Source organism: Mus caroli, unplaced genomic scaffold, assembly GCF_978045245.1.
Source record: "Mus caroli unplaced genomic scaffold, Mus_caroli_1 scaffold_12, whole genome shotgun sequence".
In the NCBI taxonomy this organism is placed as follows: domain Eukaryota; kingdom Metazoa; phylum Chordata; class Mammalia; order Rodentia; family Muridae; genus Mus; species Mus caroli.
This window is the reverse complement of record NW_028227267.1, coordinates 9,283,104-9,305,347: the sequence shown is the minus strand read 5'-3', so window position 1 is coordinate 9,305,347 and position 22,244 is coordinate 9,283,104. Positions and strand designations below refer to the sequence as shown.

General features: G+C 38.0%; 1 protein-coding gene across 3 annotated transcripts in view; it reads right to left on the bottom strand.

Annotated features, from left to right (window-relative positions):
• The window catches only part of Fhit (fragile histidine triad diadenosine triphosphatase), a 1,639,467-nt gene that overhangs the window by 657,124 nt on the left and 960,099 nt on the right, over positions 1-22,244 (bottom strand). The window lies entirely within an intron of this gene.

Here is a 22,244-nt window from a genome sequence, read left to right as displayed (position 1 = left end):
TTAGTCATTTGCTTCTTTTATGATAGTCACTTTGGGGACCACAGAGATGGCTCAGCAGGTAAAGGCATTCGGCTGAACCTCATGCTTTGGGGTTCCATAAAAGAAACCTAGGGTTCCACCTGTGAGAACTATAGGGTAAAAGTTAACAACCAAGTCGTAATGATTGTCCTTCACACACACACACACACACACACACACACACACACACACACACGACATTATCTATCTATCTATCTATCTATCTATCTATCTATCTATCTATTTATCTGTAAAACTTGTTTTTCAATAAAAGTTAAAAGAAAGAGCAAAAATAATTTTAAGGCTCTTCAGTGTACTAGACTGGCAACACTCTTATTTAATAAGCACAGTTGCTGTGCCAGTCAACTGATTTAAGTCTCTCCCCTTTTACCTTGAATGCAAATCATTCGTAAAGTCATTCCATGCCCATGGACATTCAGATATTTATGGACTGGCTCCATAAAAGGTCATATAAAGGTGATGTGGTTTTTGTACTGTGTGTTATTATGTCTCCCTAATTTTCATTCTCAGTGCTTATTGAAGGACAGGCTGATATTTCATGGGAAGAAAAAGGACCAAACCATATTTTCCTAATATAAAAAAAAAGTAGAGGAGTAGAAGAAAAACCACTTACTCTAAGAATGTAGAATTGGGAAGGCATGCAACATATTTCACAATTACATTTTATTGCATTCTATTAAGTGGCCAGAGGGGTTTTTTTTTTTTTTACAAAGCAAAGAAGATCTCAAATTAAATTACTATTATTAAACCCCTTAAGCCTCATAGTGAGTTTATGTTACTGGAAACTTTTGATAAATTAAATAACATGCAGTATATAAGTATCTAGATAAAATCTGATATATTTAAAATGGCTTTCTTACATATCTATAGCCACAATGTAACACTCAAAATGTCTTAGATACATTTTTCCCACAGTGAGAATATTTTATTTAAATTCATTCTTGTAGAAATCTCATTAATGAGATCTGCAGAGCAATAATCTAGCATATAGAAATGCCTTGAGATGTTTTTTTCCTCAAATTTCTTCTCTAAAGTAATTCTATTGCTAAAAAATGTATTTTTATTTTGAATCTAATAGAGGTTTTAGTGAATAAAATAATAATGTGGATATGAGGCTAAATCTTCAGTAGTAAAAGAAAATTTAAATATAAAATACCCCAGCAACAAGGAGATTAACAATACAGAGTTGAACTGTTCTGGACTCTTCAGAAGAAAATTGGATCAGTGGACAGCGCTCCCTGAGCAGGGCATTTATTGCAGTGGAAGAGATGGGGTAGGTTTTCTTTCCCCAGATAACCATGTTATACTTTCATTGAATGTACTTACATTGTGGACTGTGTAATAGCTCTTGAAATGTTTCCAAATGTATGTAATTATCAGCCACATGAGAGCACACTTGTACTTAGATTTTGCAATTAATGGGGAACCACATGCAGATATGATCTGAGGGCACTTCCCGTCACTAATACAATACAGATAAGCACCTGACCCTGGGCTACCAATAAATTCAGTCAGGTTCAAACCATACACATGCCAGCCTTACCCCACAGTAAATGATGCTTATTATTTAAAAGATACGCAATTTTATTTAAAAGAACTCTTGTCTCTGCCCAGAATTATTGGTATTTGTGACCACTGACAGAAGGACAGATATTGTCACATATACCTGTCTTTATGGAAAATACTTTCCTGATTTATTTATTTATGGTCAACTTAACCAGCCTTGAATTACCTGGAAAGATGGAATCTTAACTGAAGAACTGCCTTAGATTAAACTGGCCTATACTGATGGTCTTTGGGTAGCCTGTGATGATGTCTATACCACAATGTCTTCATTGTTAATTTATGTATGAGGGTCCAGCCCACTGTGGGCAGTCCTATTCCTAGGTCTTGGCTCTAAAGGAAAGCTCTCAGTGTGAGCCAGAGAGACAGCCAGTATACAGTATTTCTAAATGCTTCTTGCCTCCAACTTCCTGTGTGGATTTCTCGAAATGAGGAACTGTAACTGGGAAGTGTGAGTAATGGCATTTATCACAGCAACGGACATGAAAATTGAACAAACAACAATATAAAGTGCGTTCCTGAAAGAATAATTTGACAAGGCTGAGTAGTTTTTCCTAGTTTTTATTATTATTATTATTATTATTATTATAGGTGTATTTAAATAATAGAAAAAAAGAAATGAAAGAAAACCTTTTCAGAATTGTTAGATTTAATTCGGTAAATTCTGGCAATGCATATTACATGAATAAAAGGAGACAAGTGGTAAGCCATGACAGAGACAGAGACTGTAGCAGAAAGATTAGACAAAGGGCTCTGCCATGTAGGCACTTCCCAGAAACCCCTTCAGTATTTCCTATATTTCTTCTTTTAGCCTTTTTTCTCCCTTTACTACTCTACCAGGTAATGCAAGTTTTCCATCTGTTCTTCTTTATAGCCTTCTTTCTCTTCTGCAGGCAAAGTGCTCCACAAAGCTGGTTAGGATATTTGTTCACATCTGGGTCCCAGCCATGGATGATGAATGGTCCCCACCTTATTTGCCAATATATTTCCAGGATCTAGTCCAAGGGTCTGGCACCTTTATCAGCAAGGTGGCACACAATAGATGTTTTAGGCTTTGTAAGCCATACAATCTCTATTTCAACTACTTAACTCTGACACAAGAGGGGATAGAATACCTATGGGCAATATGTAAATGAATAGGTATGGTTGTAGTTCAGCTAAACTTAATTTTCAAACATAGGAATGGGCCAGTGGATGAAAAGGCACACAATTTTACTGAATGATTAGGGAGTCTTTAGTAAAGGTGAGCCATCAGTTGGACTAAATTTTATTGAAGTATACCAAAAGTGCACTTAACATGTGGATAAATCTTAACACCACATAGTGGCAATTTGATTCTGCTCCAGTAGGGAGGACATTTGCCCAGCACCCAGTACACCAGCCCTTCACCTACAGGTTTCTTTATAATGCAGATATTGGGTTTTATTAGTTAGCTTAAGTAGGTTACTATTAAATAACATGGAATTCTATAGCATATTCAAGGTTAAGACCACCTGCTGTGTGTTAGCTGAACAGCCAGTTACATTATACTAAGGTCTCTGAGGAAATTCAAACAAAATTCTTATGCTTCCAGTGAAAGGAATGTACAAAAAGAGATTATTTACAAAGGATCAGGGAGCAGGAATCAACAGGAAGTCAATCAGAAGCCACAGCAGAAAGGCATCCCAAGGTCTGCTTGCATGGTGGGTTGGTCTCTGGTGCTGAGAGAGCAGTAAAGGGCTGGTGTGTAGAGTAGTGGCTGCTGAAGGAGTCGCTGCCACAGCAGAAGGACAGAGGTGGTGTGGAGAGGAGAGAATCTCCTACTTCTCTGCTCTGATTCTGAGATTTCTTTCCTTTCCTTTCCTTTCCTTTCCTTTCCTTTCCTTTCCTTTCCTTTCCTTTCCTTTCCTTTCCTTTCCTTTCCTTTCCTTTCCTTTTCTTTCTTTTTTTAAATTTTTTATTAGATATTTTCTTCATTTACATTTCAAATGCTATCCTAAAAGTCCCCTATACCCTCCCCCCACCCTGCTCCCCAACCCACTCACTCCCACTTCCTGGCCCTGGCATTCCCCTTTTTCATATCCAATTTCTTCTCATTTCTGTCCTATGGATTGCACTGCCCATACTTTCTTGGATGTTGGGTTAAGGAATGTGTTGTCTAGAAAAGAAATCTGAACTCCCCAGATTGATGCAGAATGGGGTAAAGCGAGGAATGCTGGTGGCAGTGGCATGCTGGGCAGCTAAGGGCATTTGCTGTGAGGCCTTATTACAGGAGTTCAATCCTCAAGACCTATCTGGCAGAAGAAGCTAACTAACTCCAACCAGTTTCTACTGTAAGACTCTAGGGAGACTTAGCTTACTGTGGACCCCCTGAGTGAATCTCCTGGAGCTGGGATAGATGCAAAAAGCAAGAGGGATTTATTGTTCCAGTGCACTGGAGTCCTTAAGAAGAGGAGGCAGCCCCCAGCATCCATTTGGCCAGTTTTTATATGGTTTTCTGGGGCAGAATAGAGCATCAGCAACTAGGCACAATATGATCAGCAGAACAGTGCACCCTTTAAACTGATTGGTCTTTAGAGAATGAGGTGACAAGGGCTTCCCTTGTCTGAAGGTAGGCAATGGTCTGTCCTGTGGAATGTGTCCCCACCCACAGGTCAGTTCCTACCCTGTGGGCTGAAGAATGTTAATTAGCCTCTCCCTTCTGGAGGGGTGAGTGTTCCATGACCTTCCCAAAGTTCCTGGGCAGGTATTTTCACTATACACCTAGATTGCCACACACACACACACACACACACACACACACACACACACACACAGAGAGAGAGAGAGAGAGAGAGAGAGAGAGAGAGAGAGAGAGAGAGAGAGAGAAATATTACATGCTGACAAACTTTTAAATAATTGGCCAGTTAACATGAGGAAGAAACCAGTTTGTCTTTGTAAGTACAAAAATAAAATGCTCAGGTAGAAGTTTTAGAGCAGATCACAGAAAGCCCCACCAATAACTGGGTCACATCCCCTTGTGTTGAACCCATACTCCAGGACTTACACTAAACCAAAACTGTGTTTTAATTTATGTCAGGGTGTTTTACAGGGTCAATTTCCCACACCCAGGTAACAGTATGTATGTATGTATGTATGTATGGATGGATGGATGGATGCATTTATTTATTTATTTATTTATTTATTTATTTATTTATTTAGTGGAGCTAGTATTACCTCTAGAATCAGAAATAAATAGAAGACATAATTTTTTAATTTAATTTTCAAATTACAATGTAACACTTGACAAATAACCATTGTGAAATTAGTTAATTCAGAACATCAGTACACAATGGAAGAAATACATCTGTTATCTGCTTGGTGGAATTCTTTTATCTCACCAACTTCAAAAACAACCCAGGAAAATTACTATCCCTTGGTATAAAGCCTTTTGAATTTCATATGCATTTAATTTGGTAAATGCCAACTCAAGGACAAGAATCATGACAAATAGCTGTTTCTTTCAAATTAAAATACACTGTTCAATGAACAGTATTGACATTCCCTGTACCTACTTACACACAAGTTTCATACAATCTTTTTCTTTTAATTTTGAAAAACATTTTAATATTTAATCTCTCTCTCTCTCTTTCTGTGTGTGGGTGTGTCCACTGTTCTCTAGCTGGGAATTCTAGCCATTATTTTGTTAATAACCAAAGCAGCCTCCTGCAACCTCCATCACAGCTAAAGAATTCTGGGAAGGTCAGAGGAGGGGGGGCTATAGGGGCTTTGGGGATAGCATTTGAAATGTAAATGAAGAAAATATCTAATAATAATAATAAAAAAAGAGTTCCAAAATGGCCATATATCTAAGGGAAAAAAAGAAAAGCAAATAGTGGACATTAATTTTTGCTTATCCTAACAGGGCTATAACCTGTGGTAATGATGCTGGCCTAGCTGATAGCATAAGCTCTATGTCACAGTCACAAAGTTAGGTAATTATTTGGATGCAGAGGAAGTAGGTGGGTAGCTTGCTACAGGAGGCAAAGAATGTTGGTAGTCATTTGCATGTCTGTCTTTACTCAAGAGTGTTTGTGCAAAGAGCAACAGGTTTTTTAAAGACCTGCTCACCGGCTCTTCTTTATGGCCACATTTTGTCCTACCTTGTGACCATTGTCCCGCCACAGACACAACTTAAGAAACCCAGAAGACTGGACAGACTCAAGCTTTAGAATCACTAGTGAACAATGCTTGTCTTTAAAAATATTTACATGCTATATGATAAGGAAATGTAGCTATTATCGACAAGGCACAAAAAGGAAAGACATAAAATCCTTTTATTTGATATAAAAACCTTAAAATCTACTGTCCAAATAATTACTTCCAGCTGAATGCTATATGCTAACATATAAAATACAGGTTTTATTGATAGAGTGGAAGCAGTTATCCAGCATGGCTTTAGAATAGAGAAAATATTTCTGTTTTCAGGTCTTCGTTTTTTTCATTTTCTTTGTGTTTTACAAACAAGCAGGCTCCTAGTTTTCTCAGCAATTCTAAGCACATCGTTCAGACTGACAGAGCAAGTATTCCACACAATTGGTTCCCTTGGGGTCAAGCCAGAGATGCTCAATCAGGATTCAAACGGGTCATAAACCCTTCATGGATCTCTCTCAAGTGGGTGGTGATGGCTCCCTAGGGTCTCTCATCATTTGCTGCGACAGTCAAGCACTTGTCATTAGAGACAAACACTCTGTCTGTCTTAGAGACTCATCCAGTTGACTCTTACAGCAACCAGAGAGGAGAGGCAGTGGTGTAAAGAAGTCCAAAGAGAAAAATTAGACATGCGTGCCTACCCAGGCATGATTACTCCCTGCATACTGCATTTCTACATCTGCACTTTCAGCTCCTTCATGAAACTCAGTAACTCTTTATCTACCATGATTGCAGGCATCCAAATCCTTCTGAGAGGGTATGTATTTTTCAATAGTTCTAAAACACCGAAGCCACTGCTGAGAATTTGTCCTAAGGAAATAATTGGACAAGCACTTAAACGATATATGTACAAGGTTCAGGTGGTGCTGTCTTCTTTACAGAAGCAAAAGATTGGAAACACATTGATACCAATTTTGGTTTAGTTGTCCACAATCTAACTTTTACCTGTTATACTGAAGTCTTGCCACCTACAGCCAAGAGTCAGCTACTTATGACTCTAGCTCAAAGAAACACCATGGCCCCATCTGCTTTGGAAAACAGAGACAATGCTGGAGGTGTTTGAAGCTGAAGATCTGACACCAACTCATTGCTCCGGTCATCTGAATGACAGCCAGACATCAGCTTCCAGTGTGCAGATGTGAAGACAACTCTCTTTAAAATCCCTTGGACTTCCTATTCACATTAGGATCCTTTGGATTTCTCAGCATGGAGCAGAAGGCTCTGTAAGATCCGAAGCAACTCACACTTAGCCACAGCCCTGCCCTGCCTACCTGCTGCTCAAGCCACCCTGGTGCCACACATGACAAATTCTACTTTTTTAGGCCTTTCCAAGTATTGTTCATTCATGGTACCTAGAACTGTCTCCTTTACTGACTGGCCAGAGTAGCTGGCAGCTATTCATTTTCTTCCTGATTTCTCTTTCTTTCCATAGACAGATATAGTGAAACTCAACACATGTGATCTTAAACAACAAGTTCCCTGTTTCCTGGTATCTTACACACATTCTACTCAGAACATCTGTATTTACATCTATCTACCCCACAACCATGTCAATCACCTTGGGATAAGGGACAGAGACTCACTCATGTTTTAGATAGTAAAGAATCCCGTCACAAACCATTTCCATCCACTTTCCCTGATGATTGGCTCTCCTAGGGTGGTAGGCAGGTATGGATGGCATCTTCTACACTCCTGATTCATTAATACAGAAATATTCCTTGAAGACAGTAGAGTTTATGATCCTCACAGTAAGTTGAAAGTATTCTGAGTATACTTGTCAGTTCTCGACAGGTTTTTATACTTCAAGCATAAACATGAGTTCAACAAAGGAAATGTATGGCAGAGTGGCTGTCATTGAATTCTTTTATTATTCATTATTTATTATTTTTACTACCTGTTAGGTATATTATATATGTTTACTCAGTTGGTATCCACACATGGCTTGGGAAGCATGCCCTGCTGTCACCCCATTGTAGAGATGAGTGGAAAGGCTCAGAGATATTCAGAGGATCATCTTTGATCTCCAGGCTACTAAATGTACTATCAGAATTTGAACTGGGACAGCCTAGCTGCCACATGCATATGCTTTAAACACAAGTGATGGTGCCTCTGCAGCATATGCTAGATGAATAAACACTGGGCCTAGATACGTGACATAGTATCTGCTCTAAGGGCAACTTGGGTATATGGGATCATTAGAGAACGAAACTGGTGGATAAAGAAGCAGAGTGACAGCACGCTAAAACAGAAACTGATAAAGCCAAGGTGAACTGCTACATTATTCTCCCCAGAAGGTGATACAGGCGTGAACTGGTTTGAACAGCCACAATATTCAATCTGATAAACACAAAAGGCACGGATGGATATTCATGTACACTTTTTGTGTGATCTGCCTGTCAATTCTAGCCTTCTGAAAGATTTCCAGTTTAAACAGACAGACAGACACCAAGCAACTCTATGGAAGAGATTAACTTCATTTCTAACATAATACTTTACAGGTCCAATCTCCAGTCTTCTAAGCCATTCTTTGACTCTTCAGTATAACCAAGAATGCGCTCCCCACAAATGATAACGACATAAATAAAGTCAGGGAAGCTGAAATCCTTTCTCAGCCAACTCAGAAGAATATTTTTACCCTTCTTTATCTGAGAACCTGCCTTGGCCGGCAGTATGTCTGCTCCTAGACATCACTGAACAAAAGACTTCAGAAACCTTAGGAAGAATTTATTTAAAGAAAACTCCATTTCCAGGATCCTATGTCTGTGTTCCAAGGTAATAAAATATAAATGAGAATAAGAAACAAGCTAATAAAGTGAATTGAAGGCTGCACTTCAATAACAAGGTTTGGGAGCCATTTACTAGCCATGCAGATCTCACTCTCATGACTTATAACATCGGCTGAATTACTTAACAGAAATGAAAGCTCATATTGCTCCTGTTATCCGATATAGATGCTTTTTGGAGCTGAACAATGTGACATTTACTTCAGAGCACTTGTATCTAATCAATACATAATGCTAAATGTGATTTAAAATCAATTTAATTGTCTTCTTACTTTCCCATGAGTCAAGAGGGAGAAACAAAGGTATCATCTGAGATATAAACTATTCAGCTCTTTCCCAAAGAAACCATCCCTGCCATGTTTCTAATGGAGTCCAAGAAGGAGATACACTTGGTTTGTCCTAGGAACTGAAAAAGGCATATTGTTGAAACAGCTAGTACAATCTCTTCTAATAATAAAAAAACAAAACAAAACAAAACCCCCAGCTCACAAATTTAAGTGTTAAAGCATCTTTACTTGTTGTAGAATTTCTCCAAATTATGGGAAATTTCAAAAGAAAAAAATGAAACAGACCTATAATACATATACTAACTCTATTTCATCCAGTATTTTATAGTTCTAGACAGATATCCTCCTACATATATTTCTTATCATCATGATTCTATTCAATTTGTAGCAATTACACATATACACTGGGCTAGCCTTGGCTGTATATACAGTGATTTACTGTACATCCATCCAAACACTAATTACTGAGTGCCAACTTTCTTCAAGGCTTTATCATTTTTTTTCAAAGACAAATAAGGTTGAGTGATTTTAAAAGGAACAAAATCAGAATTCAAACTACCTAGTGACACAACAAACTCTTAAGAAATCAAAGTGTATGAAAGAATATATGTTTCAAGACAGAAAGTAAACTGTGTTTAAATTTCAGACTTCACTTTAAGTCTCACTTTAAAAAATTGTACTTTGAGCCAGCAGGTAAAAGTACTTACAGTCACATAAGAAACTTGTTTACCTGAATTCCGTACTTGTGACTCATAAGGCAAAAAGGAGAAAACCAAATCCTACAAGTTGAACTGTGACTTTAACACACATGTCCTGGCAGATACATACATAAAGACACACATAGACACACACACATGCATGCACATACAAATATAGAAATGTAGCTTTTAAATTGATTATGCCAGCTGACTGTACTCTCTGCATTGAATTTTTTTTTTTTTTTTACCAACAGGCAAGTGATTGTATGAATATATTGAGAAATTTTAAAATTAGTTTCCTAACAAGAACAGAAACTAACCATAAGCAATGTGGCCACACAAAACTTATTTTCAAAACTATGGATTTGACTGACAGAATTATTACATAGAGTAACATCACATTTGATGATGTTCAGAACTAGTAATCAAAGTGCATTATGCTATAATTGTTTTGTTTTGTAATCTTAGGCAATGTGGCCAGGCATGATTGCAAGCATCTGGAGCTCCAGGTGCCTAGGAAGCTGAGGCAGGAAACTCAGGTAATCTAGGAGTTTGAGATGAGCTTGGCAATGAATAAGAACTTCATCTCCAAGACTACACACACACACACACAAACAGAAATACACATACATACACACTCACACACACACATAAAAACGAACACACCCGTACACATAGAGGTGTACAAACATATACACAGAGACACACACACATACACATAGAAACATAGACACACATATTCATAAACAAAACCACATATATACATAGACATACAGACTTTAATCTTTTTAAACAAATAATAGATGTATAAAATTTTGAGTCTATAGTTTTTTAAAAGTTGGATTTAAGAAGAATATAACAAAATGATTTTACTTTCATAAGATAATCTATGTTTATCAAAGAAATGGAGTATATGTTATGAGAAAACAGCATTTTTATGGTTTAAATACTTGAAAATGTATAATAGCGAAAATACTCAAAATGGAAAAAAAAAGAAGTTGTCACAACATGTAAAACCTTGAACTGTAGCAAAAATCTAGACAATCTTTCAGATAAAATACAAATGTAACAGAAAGTAGAGTGGACACTCAAGGCTCAGAGTTTGACAAGTTCTAACTTGTCTTTCGGCAAACAAACCTAGAGACCCCAACACAATTCACTGGACCCGAGAAGTATGTAGACTCCACACTATCCAATAGCATCACGACTGTCTTCATGTCCTCATTCTGCCCTTGATAGCTCTTCCAGATCACAGTCCCAAAACATTAAATGCACCTTGGATTCCAAAGACTCATCACAGTCAGAAAGAACACAAGCTATCTCATTAACTCTTTATACTAGCTACATATTAAGAATATTAGATGTTATAAATTGAGTACATTAAATTTAATTCCATCTTCTTTTACTTTTTTCCTGTGTCCTCTGGGAAAAATTAATTCCATATGACTTGTGTTCTACTCCTCCTTAATAGTTTTGGTATAGTATTTTTTTAAAGGATATTATTCTTGAAGTTGTAAATAACAGGCTTGAGTATGTCAAGTTGCTAATTATATTTTTCTCAATGAAACACACTCCTTTCAACCTAGGATATAATCTGACAGATAAAACAGACGATGCATGCTTTCTCTAATACTGATTTTTTCAGATAACAGCAGCTGTTGGCCTTGACAAGCAGGAGTCTGGTTTTCCACATATCACCAAGTTTCATCAATCATGAAAGAAAGAAATTCTCCCTGAGTTTTCCCCACATGCTTGACATCGGTGGCAAGCTGTGCTTCAGTGTGTATGCTGAGAATCAGAATCAAGCCAGCTTGCTTTCTGGCTGACTGCTTGTCACTACTCCTGCAATATGGCAAACACAGAGAGCTTGTGTTTGGAGAATTTAGAAGCAAATGAACCAGTTCAGACCTGGACAAAACCCTGACCCAAAGGAACTTTTAGACAAATATTTCTTCTCCTTGGCAGTTATGAAGTAGATATGTGGAGGAACAAGAGGAGGAAGGGAGGAGAAGAAGCAGAAATCTCTTCTTGAACATAGTTTAGTTTTCTTAGTAATTTCAAGATTCCATTTGTTATATTTTATTCACAAACATCAACACAGCTGTAAAAACCAACTAAATCTTTGCTACCCAATATATGTTTCCCAAGTTAAACATGCTTAGTAAAATTAAATAAAGTTAGCAAAAATTAGAAGTTCACTCCCTCAGTCTCAGTGAGCATGGTTCATGTAGAGTACAGCACTACAGACAGCTGTGATGAAGAACACTGAAGTATAGAATGACAAGCTTACTAGCTAGCAACCCAGAAAATGAAGAGAGAAGCCCACAGCATGGAGAAAGGCAAGTGACTAAAGGGAAAATAGAGGTGGATTCAGAGGAAATCACATCACTGCTGTTGTGTTGTGACAAATCAAACATAGGTGTATCTTCAGTGGCCTTTGGGTAAACTCATTTGTCAGACTTAGAGGTGTAACTAGAAAGTAAAATAATTGACAGATCTCTCTCTCTCTCTCTCTCTCTCTCTCTCTCTCTCTCTCTCTCTCTCTCTCTCTCTCTCTCTCTCTCTCTCTCTCCCCCAAATAGCAGTTTATGAAAGAATGGGGAGATCAGGTTGTCTACTGGTTTTCTCTCACTGAAGAGTTGAAGCCATGCTTGGGACCTAAATAGACTAATAGTTCAAAGCCTTTCTCTAGAAATTGGAAAACTTGGCTTTTGTGGCTTCACTATTCCTGGCCATGTCTACCAGAGGCTCCTGATTTTCAACGCTTAAATGAGATAATGTTGAATCATTTAGGAGCATACAATTTCTACCTGAAAGAATAATTAAGGCAACCATTATCCTCCCCCCCCCCCCCCAGAACATGAAAGGTCATTTATTTACTGATTGTTGGAGAGCACCTGTCACCTTGTAGTCCTGTTTGGAATGCAACTTGTGGAAGTCTCCTGCCTCAGCACTCCTAGTGCTGAGATGCCAAGCACGTGCCTGCACAACCAGCTCAGTCATTCTTTTTCTGCTCCTCTTTGCTAATTACAAGTGCTACATACATTTTATCCTACAGATGCAGGTAAGTGTACTTCAAGAAAAGTATCTCCAAACTATAGAAAAAATACCACAAACTTCCCATATCTCCCACAGTCTGCTTCCACTGATGACAAGTTACTAATATTCACTGTATGTATTATCTGAAAACGATGGTCTCTGATAAGCCCAGCTATGATACTGAGGAAGTATATTGAAATGTAAGAGATACAGTTAAGGCTTTCTTGGAGATGGCATGAAATTGATTTCAAATATTTCAAAGATGGGAAAGTATAGGCCATGAGGGTCTATGGTGTAGAAAGACCTCAAACACAAAACAGCTTGTATTCCTGAACACTGTACAACCAGACTTGGAACATTGTAAAGGCCCTGCAGTCTAGCTCACAGTATGTAATCACATATTCTTGTCAAGCCCAGGCAATTCCACCAGTCTGTTAAGAAATAAAATAAAAAACCCAATTTCTCATTTGCAAGACAAGGTTTCAAAATAGTTTTTTTCACCCATTTACGTAGAACCCTGGAGAGAAGTTTCATTCCCAAGATGCACTGGGAGGCAGATGAAAATTTTTTTTTTCAGAGAAGTCTTTAAAAAGAAAAGCATAGATTTATGCTGAATTAATAAGATTAATCATAGGAAACTCCTAGAATCCCAACATATTCCATTGCAAAAGTATAGTTGTTCTATCAACCAATATTATCCAAACTCTTGTGTAATAGAACATGTCAGAAGCCATCAGTGTACAATTTTACCCACGAAACTACGCAACCAAAACTCTGTCTCTATAAATTATTCAAAACATTTAGAGACTACAATATCTTAAATATCCAAAGAGATACAAAATGTTCTCATACCTCCAAATGACAGGAAGCAGCTTCATCACGGGTAAGTTTTTGAAAATGAGTTCACAAAGCATGGCGATCACATGCAGCCTCCAGTTTCTAGATCTCTCAGATGGCCCTGAAGACAGACATAGCACATGCTATCTTCTGAATGATGCAGAGTCTCTGAACAGTTGCAGTAAGCAAGGGAACATAGCATACATAGCAGAGAATTGTGATGCCAGTGGAGAATTGACAAGCACGTATGCCAGACCTATTACATGAAATATGAGCTATGCAGCCAGCCTTCATCTCATCCTTAGAGAGGGCCAGAAGCAGGGGAAGAGTCAGTAGGATCTTCCCTGAACATCAGCACACTACTAAGAGCAGCATGCTCCATGCCTCCTTTTCTCTGACAGAGACAATACTTCCTTTCCCAACATGGTGTGAAGGAGAAGACTGAGGGAGGTCAGAAGCTATTGCCTGATTCAAAAAAACAAACAAAGAAGCAAAAACCTGAATTCCTGTTCTCTATGGACCCATAATTATATTTACTATTTATGATATATATGTTCATGAATATGTACATTTGGCTTTATTATAATACAGATATATAGATATAGATGATATAGATGTAGATAAACACATACATATACACACATGGTTCCATGTGTATAAAATACATATAAATGTATGCATTTAAATTTGAAAAGAAAAATATTTTGCTCTTTCATTTTCATATTCTTCTTTGGATTTCAATGAACCTTTCTTCCTACTTCCCTTCCTTCCTTCCTTTCTTCCTTCTTTTGATCCCTTCCTTCTCTGCCCTCCTCCTCCTCTTCCAATTCTCATTTTGATTTCATTGACTTTCACTACTATATGCCTGATCCATATAAAAACCACAGAGAACTGCCTAAATGGAATTAATTGCATTTTCAGTTTTCATCTAACATAACCCATGGAAAATACCACCTACCCACACAGCAGAAACCTGTGGGAATTGTACCTTTGCACGTGTTCTCTCCTCACAAGCCTTTCATTGACATCAGATCTCAACACCTCAGAATGGTGTCATGGGGACCTGAGCCAATCTGTACCCAAACCTGCTCCTTGCTCTCATTTACCCTCTTGAGTCTGATTCCCTTCCTCTGCAAGAACAACCCCATCTGCTGGGAGGAAATATTTGCAGCCAACATGACAAGAATGGAATCCCTGCTTCTAACAGCTGTGACTCAAAACTCCTATGTCTGAAATTAACTATACTGTGCTTCCAAACAGATGCATGTGCAGAATCTTGCTCAAACACTCTTGTTTCCAGAGCCTGGTGGAAACCAGGCATAGCGGAACTGCAGAGGAGGCCGTTCGCTGGCAGTGCTGTTACTCAAGTTCAGTCTCAATGTCCCCTGCAGCTTCCAAATGCAAAGCAATACAATAAATGTTCACAATCCTCCCTGTTCCAGAAAGAGGAGCTTCTGAAAGCTGCCAATCACTCACTGGAAACACTGACTAAACAGATGGGTTTTGACACCTCTGGTTTGATTTTAAACACAAACATGTCAATTTATGCTCTGGGACAGGTTCTTCACTCTCCAAATCTTTTGGGGGGATATGTAGAGTTTTTATTGAAAAGGTTTGTTCCCTGAGTTCAGTTGTTCTGCCTATCAGTTAAGGCACAGGAGCTTATTATACAGACATGCTCACTACATCAAAACCTAAAGTTCTTAAATACATCACTAAAGCCTCCCCAAAGCCTCCATACAAAGAGACATTTGAAGTTGAAGATGAAGCTGTGTGTTTCTACGAATAGGAAGAGCATACGCGAACTTCCTTCAAGACTCTGCACAGTGACTAAGCATAGACTATCTTTCTACAATCGGAATCAGCAAGTCAGTATCCCATCACCACTGTTCTACACTCTCAATCTTATGCCCAAGTTCTTCCATTCTTGCCAATCGCAGGCGAAAGGTTATTTCTTGCTCTTAAGAGACTAAGGATGAGGACAGATATGAACTTCAAACACTAGATTAGAAAGAGGAAGTGTATACAAAGGATACCACCAGAGAATATTTTAAGCAAAATGTCAAAATATTCACAACAATGGACTGTCGATAATCACTTAATTATTGAAAGAGAATATTTGCTTTTAGTCCACATGGACTTGTGTTGTTTTGAGCTAGGTATGTCCACATACCACCTTAGTTTATATGGCATGTATTAAGACTTGTTTTCTTTTATAGTCATACGTTAATTTTTTAAAAACGTTTTAAAATGTTGTGTTGAGTTTAAAAATGGAGTAATTAAAATCTGCTTAACACCAATGCTCTGTTTTAAGCCCCAAGACACATGAACTCTGTTGAAGCCAGTATACAAAGAGACAAAAGCTATGATCTAGGGATAATTAATTGAATGGAAAAAAATTTCATTCATAAATTATAACTTTCTACCAAAATCTTTAGTGCATTCGAAATTCTGTGAGTATCCACACACTGGAAATGACATGCTCTGTATTGCTCGTCCATCTTTTTATATAGCTTCGCCCAGATGAAAGGTGCTTAATTCTGAGAAAGATGCCACTGTTCAGTGTGTCTTATAAGAAATATCCTAAATATCCTAAATATCCTAAATTTCCCTAACTCTAGAGTTAGGTTGACTCATGCCTTTATTACAATGGGTTAGATAGAATGGCATTTCCTCCTGTCTTTGTATTTTAGAGAGCAGTAGGCAAAAGCTGTGTGGAAGGTTCCTGAGAAGATACTTAGCAACTGGCTAGGTCAGTCTCTGACATACGGCATGGCTACATTTAAAGAGCAGAAAGAGCTCTTTGTATAGCATAGCCGAAAGCTGATCTCTCAACACGATTTCAAAGGCACTGAAAAGATGAGCTAATCCCTTCATCAGGTTGAGAGAACACCATCTGAGAGTCTTACCTTAGGTTTGTGGATCCTTGATGTTTGGACTGTGAATGCTAATTTTTCTTCTCTACGTTGAAAATCAAACCTAGGCCTCAAACAATGTATCACAAAGCTCCATTCCCAGCTGATTAAAAAAAATAATCCTTGGAAAATATACATGGCATGGGATTGTAAGCATATCTAAGTGCAGATGCTCCTGACTTATGAGGAAGCTGTATACCACATAAATCCATTGGAAGTTGAAAGTGTTGCAGATGGCAGTGTGTTGAGGACACATAGCCTAATAAACATTACAGGTCATTAACAACACAGTCAGTTGTACAGCACCCGTTGTTTCTGGAAGCTAAACTATGTCTCGTATCACAGTACAGTTTACTGATATAGCAGATAGTCTGGAAAAAGGTCAAACTTCAAAGTTCCAGGTATAATTTCTATTAAGTGCATATAGGTTTTGTAGTGTGGTGTCCTACACTACAAAAAAGCCAAACCATGACAATTTAGGAGGCACATGGACTGGACAGCCTTATAAGGATGTTCTAAACAGATTGGACATCCTCATCACAGCCACATCAATGTGGGTTACATGAGGACATTAAATGACAGCTTGTCAACTCTCATCAAGTGGAATCTGAAGACTTAAAGCCAATGTGGAAAACAGTAAAAATTTGAGATTTACAAAGTTGTAATTTTTAATGGTGAGTTAACAATTTAACTAACTCTCAGAGGAAGTAAAAAAATACCATCTGGTGACATTGGAAATTGATAATTAGACAAATTCCATTTTAACCAAAGATATTACAAGAAGTAGGGAGGGAAATGGGAATGTGCATACTTTTATTAGCTGCTTAAGTAAGAGAGATTTATAAGATCCCTTGGAAACCCCAAGAAATTCAGCATTATTCTTTTCATTTTTGTCTGTATTATTTTAGGTTGCACCATGAGTTTCACCAGAGAAGAGATGTTTGGTTTTCCTACAAGCTGATATTAATATACAGTGAACTATGCACTCCTGACTTCTCCCATGAAAACAAGAGTGACAGCCACTAAAAGAGAACATGAGCTAGTGGAGGTGTGTTTACGATGACAACCAAGAGGCATCCCTACATATCTGCTCTATCCTCTTTGTCCTTACTCCTTATTCAGGGACCTGGACCACACAAAAGCCACTGGAAATATGGCAAGAGAGAAAACTAGTATGTCTCACTAGCATTTGTGGATTAACACCTAATACTTCAGAAAATGAACTCACTTGTCTTAACCTTCCCCAAACAAAGCAAAACTGAACACTGAGATTAAGAGTGTGGCTTATGTGTACATCAACGGCTCCCTCTGTCAAGATCCTACAGATAAAAAGTGGAGGGAAGGACAAAGATGACATAGTGAAAAAAAGAATGAGTCTCTAGCTCAGTCTGAAAAAAAAAAGGAAAAAACATCAAAGAAAAAGAGTTACATAAGAAAAAAAGAGTTATATAGGAAATGGTCCTGGTCCCTTCCTACATCACCAACCCTAGCAGAAAAAACAAATGAACAACATAGAAGGCATGCATATTTATTTAGGTGCATTTGAGAAACAGACAGAGAAGAGAGAGAGAAGTGTGTGTGTGCATGCGCACATGTGCTAAAAATGACCTGTAGCATTATCAGAAATGCTGCCTTACTTCTTTTGAGACAGTATGTCTCATTGGTCTGGAGGTTACCAATTAAGCTAGCATTATTGACCTGCAGGTCCAGGGATCTTGTTTTCTACACCTGTGCTGGAATTACAAGTTTGTGCGATGGACCCAGCTTTGACATATGGGTTGCAGTCCTGAAAGTCAGGTGCCAGCTGAGACATTGCATAGACTACTATGTTGTCTTCTGGTGTTTTGCTTTCAAGACTGTGTGAATGTCATATTCATACCCTAAGTCATCATGAGAACGGATGAAAACAGGGGAAAGAAAGCTGCATTACCCTACAACAATCATGGGTGGCACAGAATCCTCCAGCCCCAGAGGTTGAGTGGACAACAGCAACCTCGGGGATGTCTAACAGCTGCCACCGAACTCACAGAGAAGATGAGAGAAAACATGTACCTGTCTCCTGCATATCAGGGTAGACCAGATTTGATGTTGTTCTATAGCTAGAACACATATTGCCCCAGGGAAAAATTAAGTGGAATTCAGAAAACAATAAAATTCCTTTCCATTAACCTGACAGCATTGGTTTCTAAAATAAGAAATTAAATTCCAGCAAGTGAATATAATTTTATATATTTGACTTTGTGTAATTAATCATGCCGTCTATATGGTCTGTCAAAATGCAGCTTAATATACTAGAAAAAAGCAGCAGAATGGCCCATTCTGAATACTTCACTACTGAGAATACCCACAAAAGTGGTACTAATATTTGTGAGGAGATTTTCACCTCTGTATTTTATTGAATTCTGAAGTTTCTGTACGTCTGTAAGAATAGGAGATCAGAGGCATGTGTGGACAGAGCGGGGAGAGGATATATGTATCTAAAAGTAACCTTCTTATACCAGTCATCTTTGCTAGCAGCCGGCCTTAGAGTTAAGGGTATCAGGCAGTTTGAAGGGAGATACTTCTAGGCAGCTCACACTTACCCATCCCACCACATTATTCAGTTTCATCTGCAGCATTGGGGAAAGAAAGGTTTTGACATACTGTCTCTGATAAGTTATTAATGCTGCTCTACATTTCCCAATGCTCCCTGTCATGATTTCTGTAGCCAAACTCATAATGTCTCTTTTCTTTAAGATGATCTAAGCTGTAATGTGAAATATGTTGCCCTATGGTAAAATAGCCAGCTTATCCATCTATAGTCTCAGTCTTCATGAATAGGATCGTTTCTAACAATAAACTTTTCTTTCCTAGTTTAGCTTTCCTTGGTGAAAGCTCTGAATTCCACTAAGTTTGGACAGAAAGAGACTTCTAATAACAGTGGACATCTAGAATACCATTGAGTGAGCTTTCAGTGGCTTGTGTTTATAAAATCCTGTATCACTTTCTCTTGTAACCTGCCATCACATGTGACATAATTTAATGCGACAGCTCCAATTTTTAAGGATGCCATTTTGCACTTTGCTTTCAAACTCCATAACTACAGTTTTCCAACAGGATCTGGCCAACCTCAGTGGAGCAGACGGGGAACTGTTAACAGGTTGCCAACTTTAAATTACTGTTGAGTGGCTTAGCAGATCCCCAGAATAAGTTCTTTAATAACTAATTAATCATTTCAAGAACATACTTGTTTTCTGCCTTTACTTAAAGAAGGCAATTTTACTATGAACTCCTAATACTTCTCTATTCTCTTCCTTATAGTAACATTTCTACAGTGTATGTGCACACATGCATGCTTGTGTGTGTGTGTGTGTGTGTGTTCTGCCAAGACATTAGCAAGCATACCAAATGAGATGTGTTCAATAAAGATAGCACTACTAAAAACTTCTAAGAGTAAACATTAGGCACCTAATGCCTGCAAATACTTGTACTTCACATCTATTTTCTCTCTGTGTCATCTGGAAGTTCTTACCTTGTGTGGGAACAGATTGAGGAGCACACCCATGGCAGCGCAGCAGAAAATAAATTCCACAAGTCTGTGTCTTTGGCAATGTATGTACACCCTAAAAATTATTTCAGGTTATGCTATTTCTTGAGTGTGTAAAGGCAACTATCATGAGTTAGGAATAGTGAGGAAATACTACAGAAATAGCATGAGGTTTGATGTTTTAGAGAGTTCTTCAAATTTGTGAGAAGAAAACATGTTGAATTTGTGGCTTGTCAGGGAAGTTACAGAGGGGAAAAAGGCCTAGATTCATAAGTATCTGTAAGACTATTTCTCTAAATGAAAAAGAAACCCACTTAAAAATGCATATGTGACAGAAGATGGTCTAGTCAGCCATCATTGGGAAGAGAGGCCCCTTGATCTAGCAAACTTTATATGCCCCAGTACAGGGGAACGCCAGGGCCAAGAAGTGGGAGTGGGTGGGTAGGGGAATAGGGCAGGGGGAGGATATAGGGGACTTTTGGGATAGCATTTGAAATGTAAATGAAGAAAATATCTAATAAAAAATAAAAAACAAATATAGAAATAATGAAGAAAATACTAATCACAATAGGTTTTACTAAGAAGACACTAAATGGTAAAGGTTCCAAACATTTTTCTGCAAACAAGATAGAAAAATGAGATATCAAAAGGGAAATTGATAGTTACAACAGCATCCTACAGAGATGGGATATGGAAGAGAACTCTAACATTGATGGTGCCTTAGATGTAAGACAGAAAAATCAAAGCTCACACTGCTGCTAAACAAAAAGTGACCAAAGTTCAGTATTTTGATGTAGTTTGTTTTGTAAAAATTGCTTCCCTAATTTTTGTTTTTATTTCTCTGGTCAGGGACAGGGCTTCCATGTATAATGCATGAGAGCTTGAGTTCAAATTCTCAGAAGTCATGTAAATCTAGATGTAACATCAGTGGCCTTGTGCTGAGATAGGATGTGAGACCGAGAAATCCCCAGAAGGTCAAAGTCCGAGCATTTACAGCAACAAACAACCAAAGAGCAAGCTGACATCAGTTAAGGTAGTGGGGAAGTACTGATACCCAGATTTCTCTAAAACACACACACACACACACACACACACACACACACACACACTCACACACACACACACACACACACACACTCACACACACTCACACACACACACACACACTCATACTCACACACACACACTCACACACACACACTCATACTCTCACACACACACATACATACACACACAGACACACACACAGACACACACATAGCAGGTTTATAGGGGCAGATTTTTCAATAGATTTTCCTTCCCCTTTATTTACAAAGAAGCACATTTTCTATGGATATATGCATACTTAATGCCTTCTATTGGCATATCATCTTGAACTAGAACATCTTAACTCAAAATACATTATCTTCTGATTAGTAAAAATCGACTTGCAACTCTGTTTTTATGATATTCTTCATTTTTTTTTTCATGCAAAGATTCCCAATCTGCCTGCCAATTGAACTGTCCTGGTCATGAACCATTACCTTCTCAGTATGTGGTATGCCCATCAGCAAGCAAGTAGCAAGACGTGCACACTAACTTTATTTATTACATTTGCATTGCCTACAAAGCCATTTACTTAATGGATGAGTCTCATTAGCAGTCCAACCACAATATAAGGAATACAATGATGTGTTTCATGGGTTCATTAAAATAATATTTCAAAGGAGTCATTAGAAAAGAAAGAAGCAAAGGATTCAACAGACAGTAAGTTGTCTGCGGATAAATGAGATGGAACCAACATGTTTTCTAGTAAGTTAGAAACATGTTTACAAATATATTACAGCCATTAAAACAGGAAGTAGCAACTTAGCAAGTGCTGGGGGGGCGATTACTCATGCAATTTACCAAAACAAAACTATAATACTTTCACACCCATGTTACTGTGGATGCGAATGGCTGTAGTAACAGGAAAGGGGTATTTATTAAGAAGGAAATTTTTCCATATCCCCAAGAAGATTCTTCCATTTGCAGTCAAATTTAAAACACTGAACTCTGTGTTCAAATCACTGATTTGTTCCTCATATGTATGGTTGTGTCATCTACTGGACATATCAGTCTTTCCAGTTAGAGGAACAACTTACAGTAGAGTGGCAAAAATAACTCATCGCAAAGCCTAAGAATAAAACGCACCAGCCAGCAGCCACTAACCAACACCTAAACAGTGTCTAGCTATCCCTTGCAGCAGAGGCACAAAGTCTATAATGTCTTTCCACACCGGAAGGTTGAATAACATCTGTCCAACCATGATGCATAATTAAATGGACAACAGGTGCTCCTTAAACAAAAGGAGCTTTTAGAATATAATTATTCCTTCATTTAAAAAAATCTAGTATTTCTACCTTTGA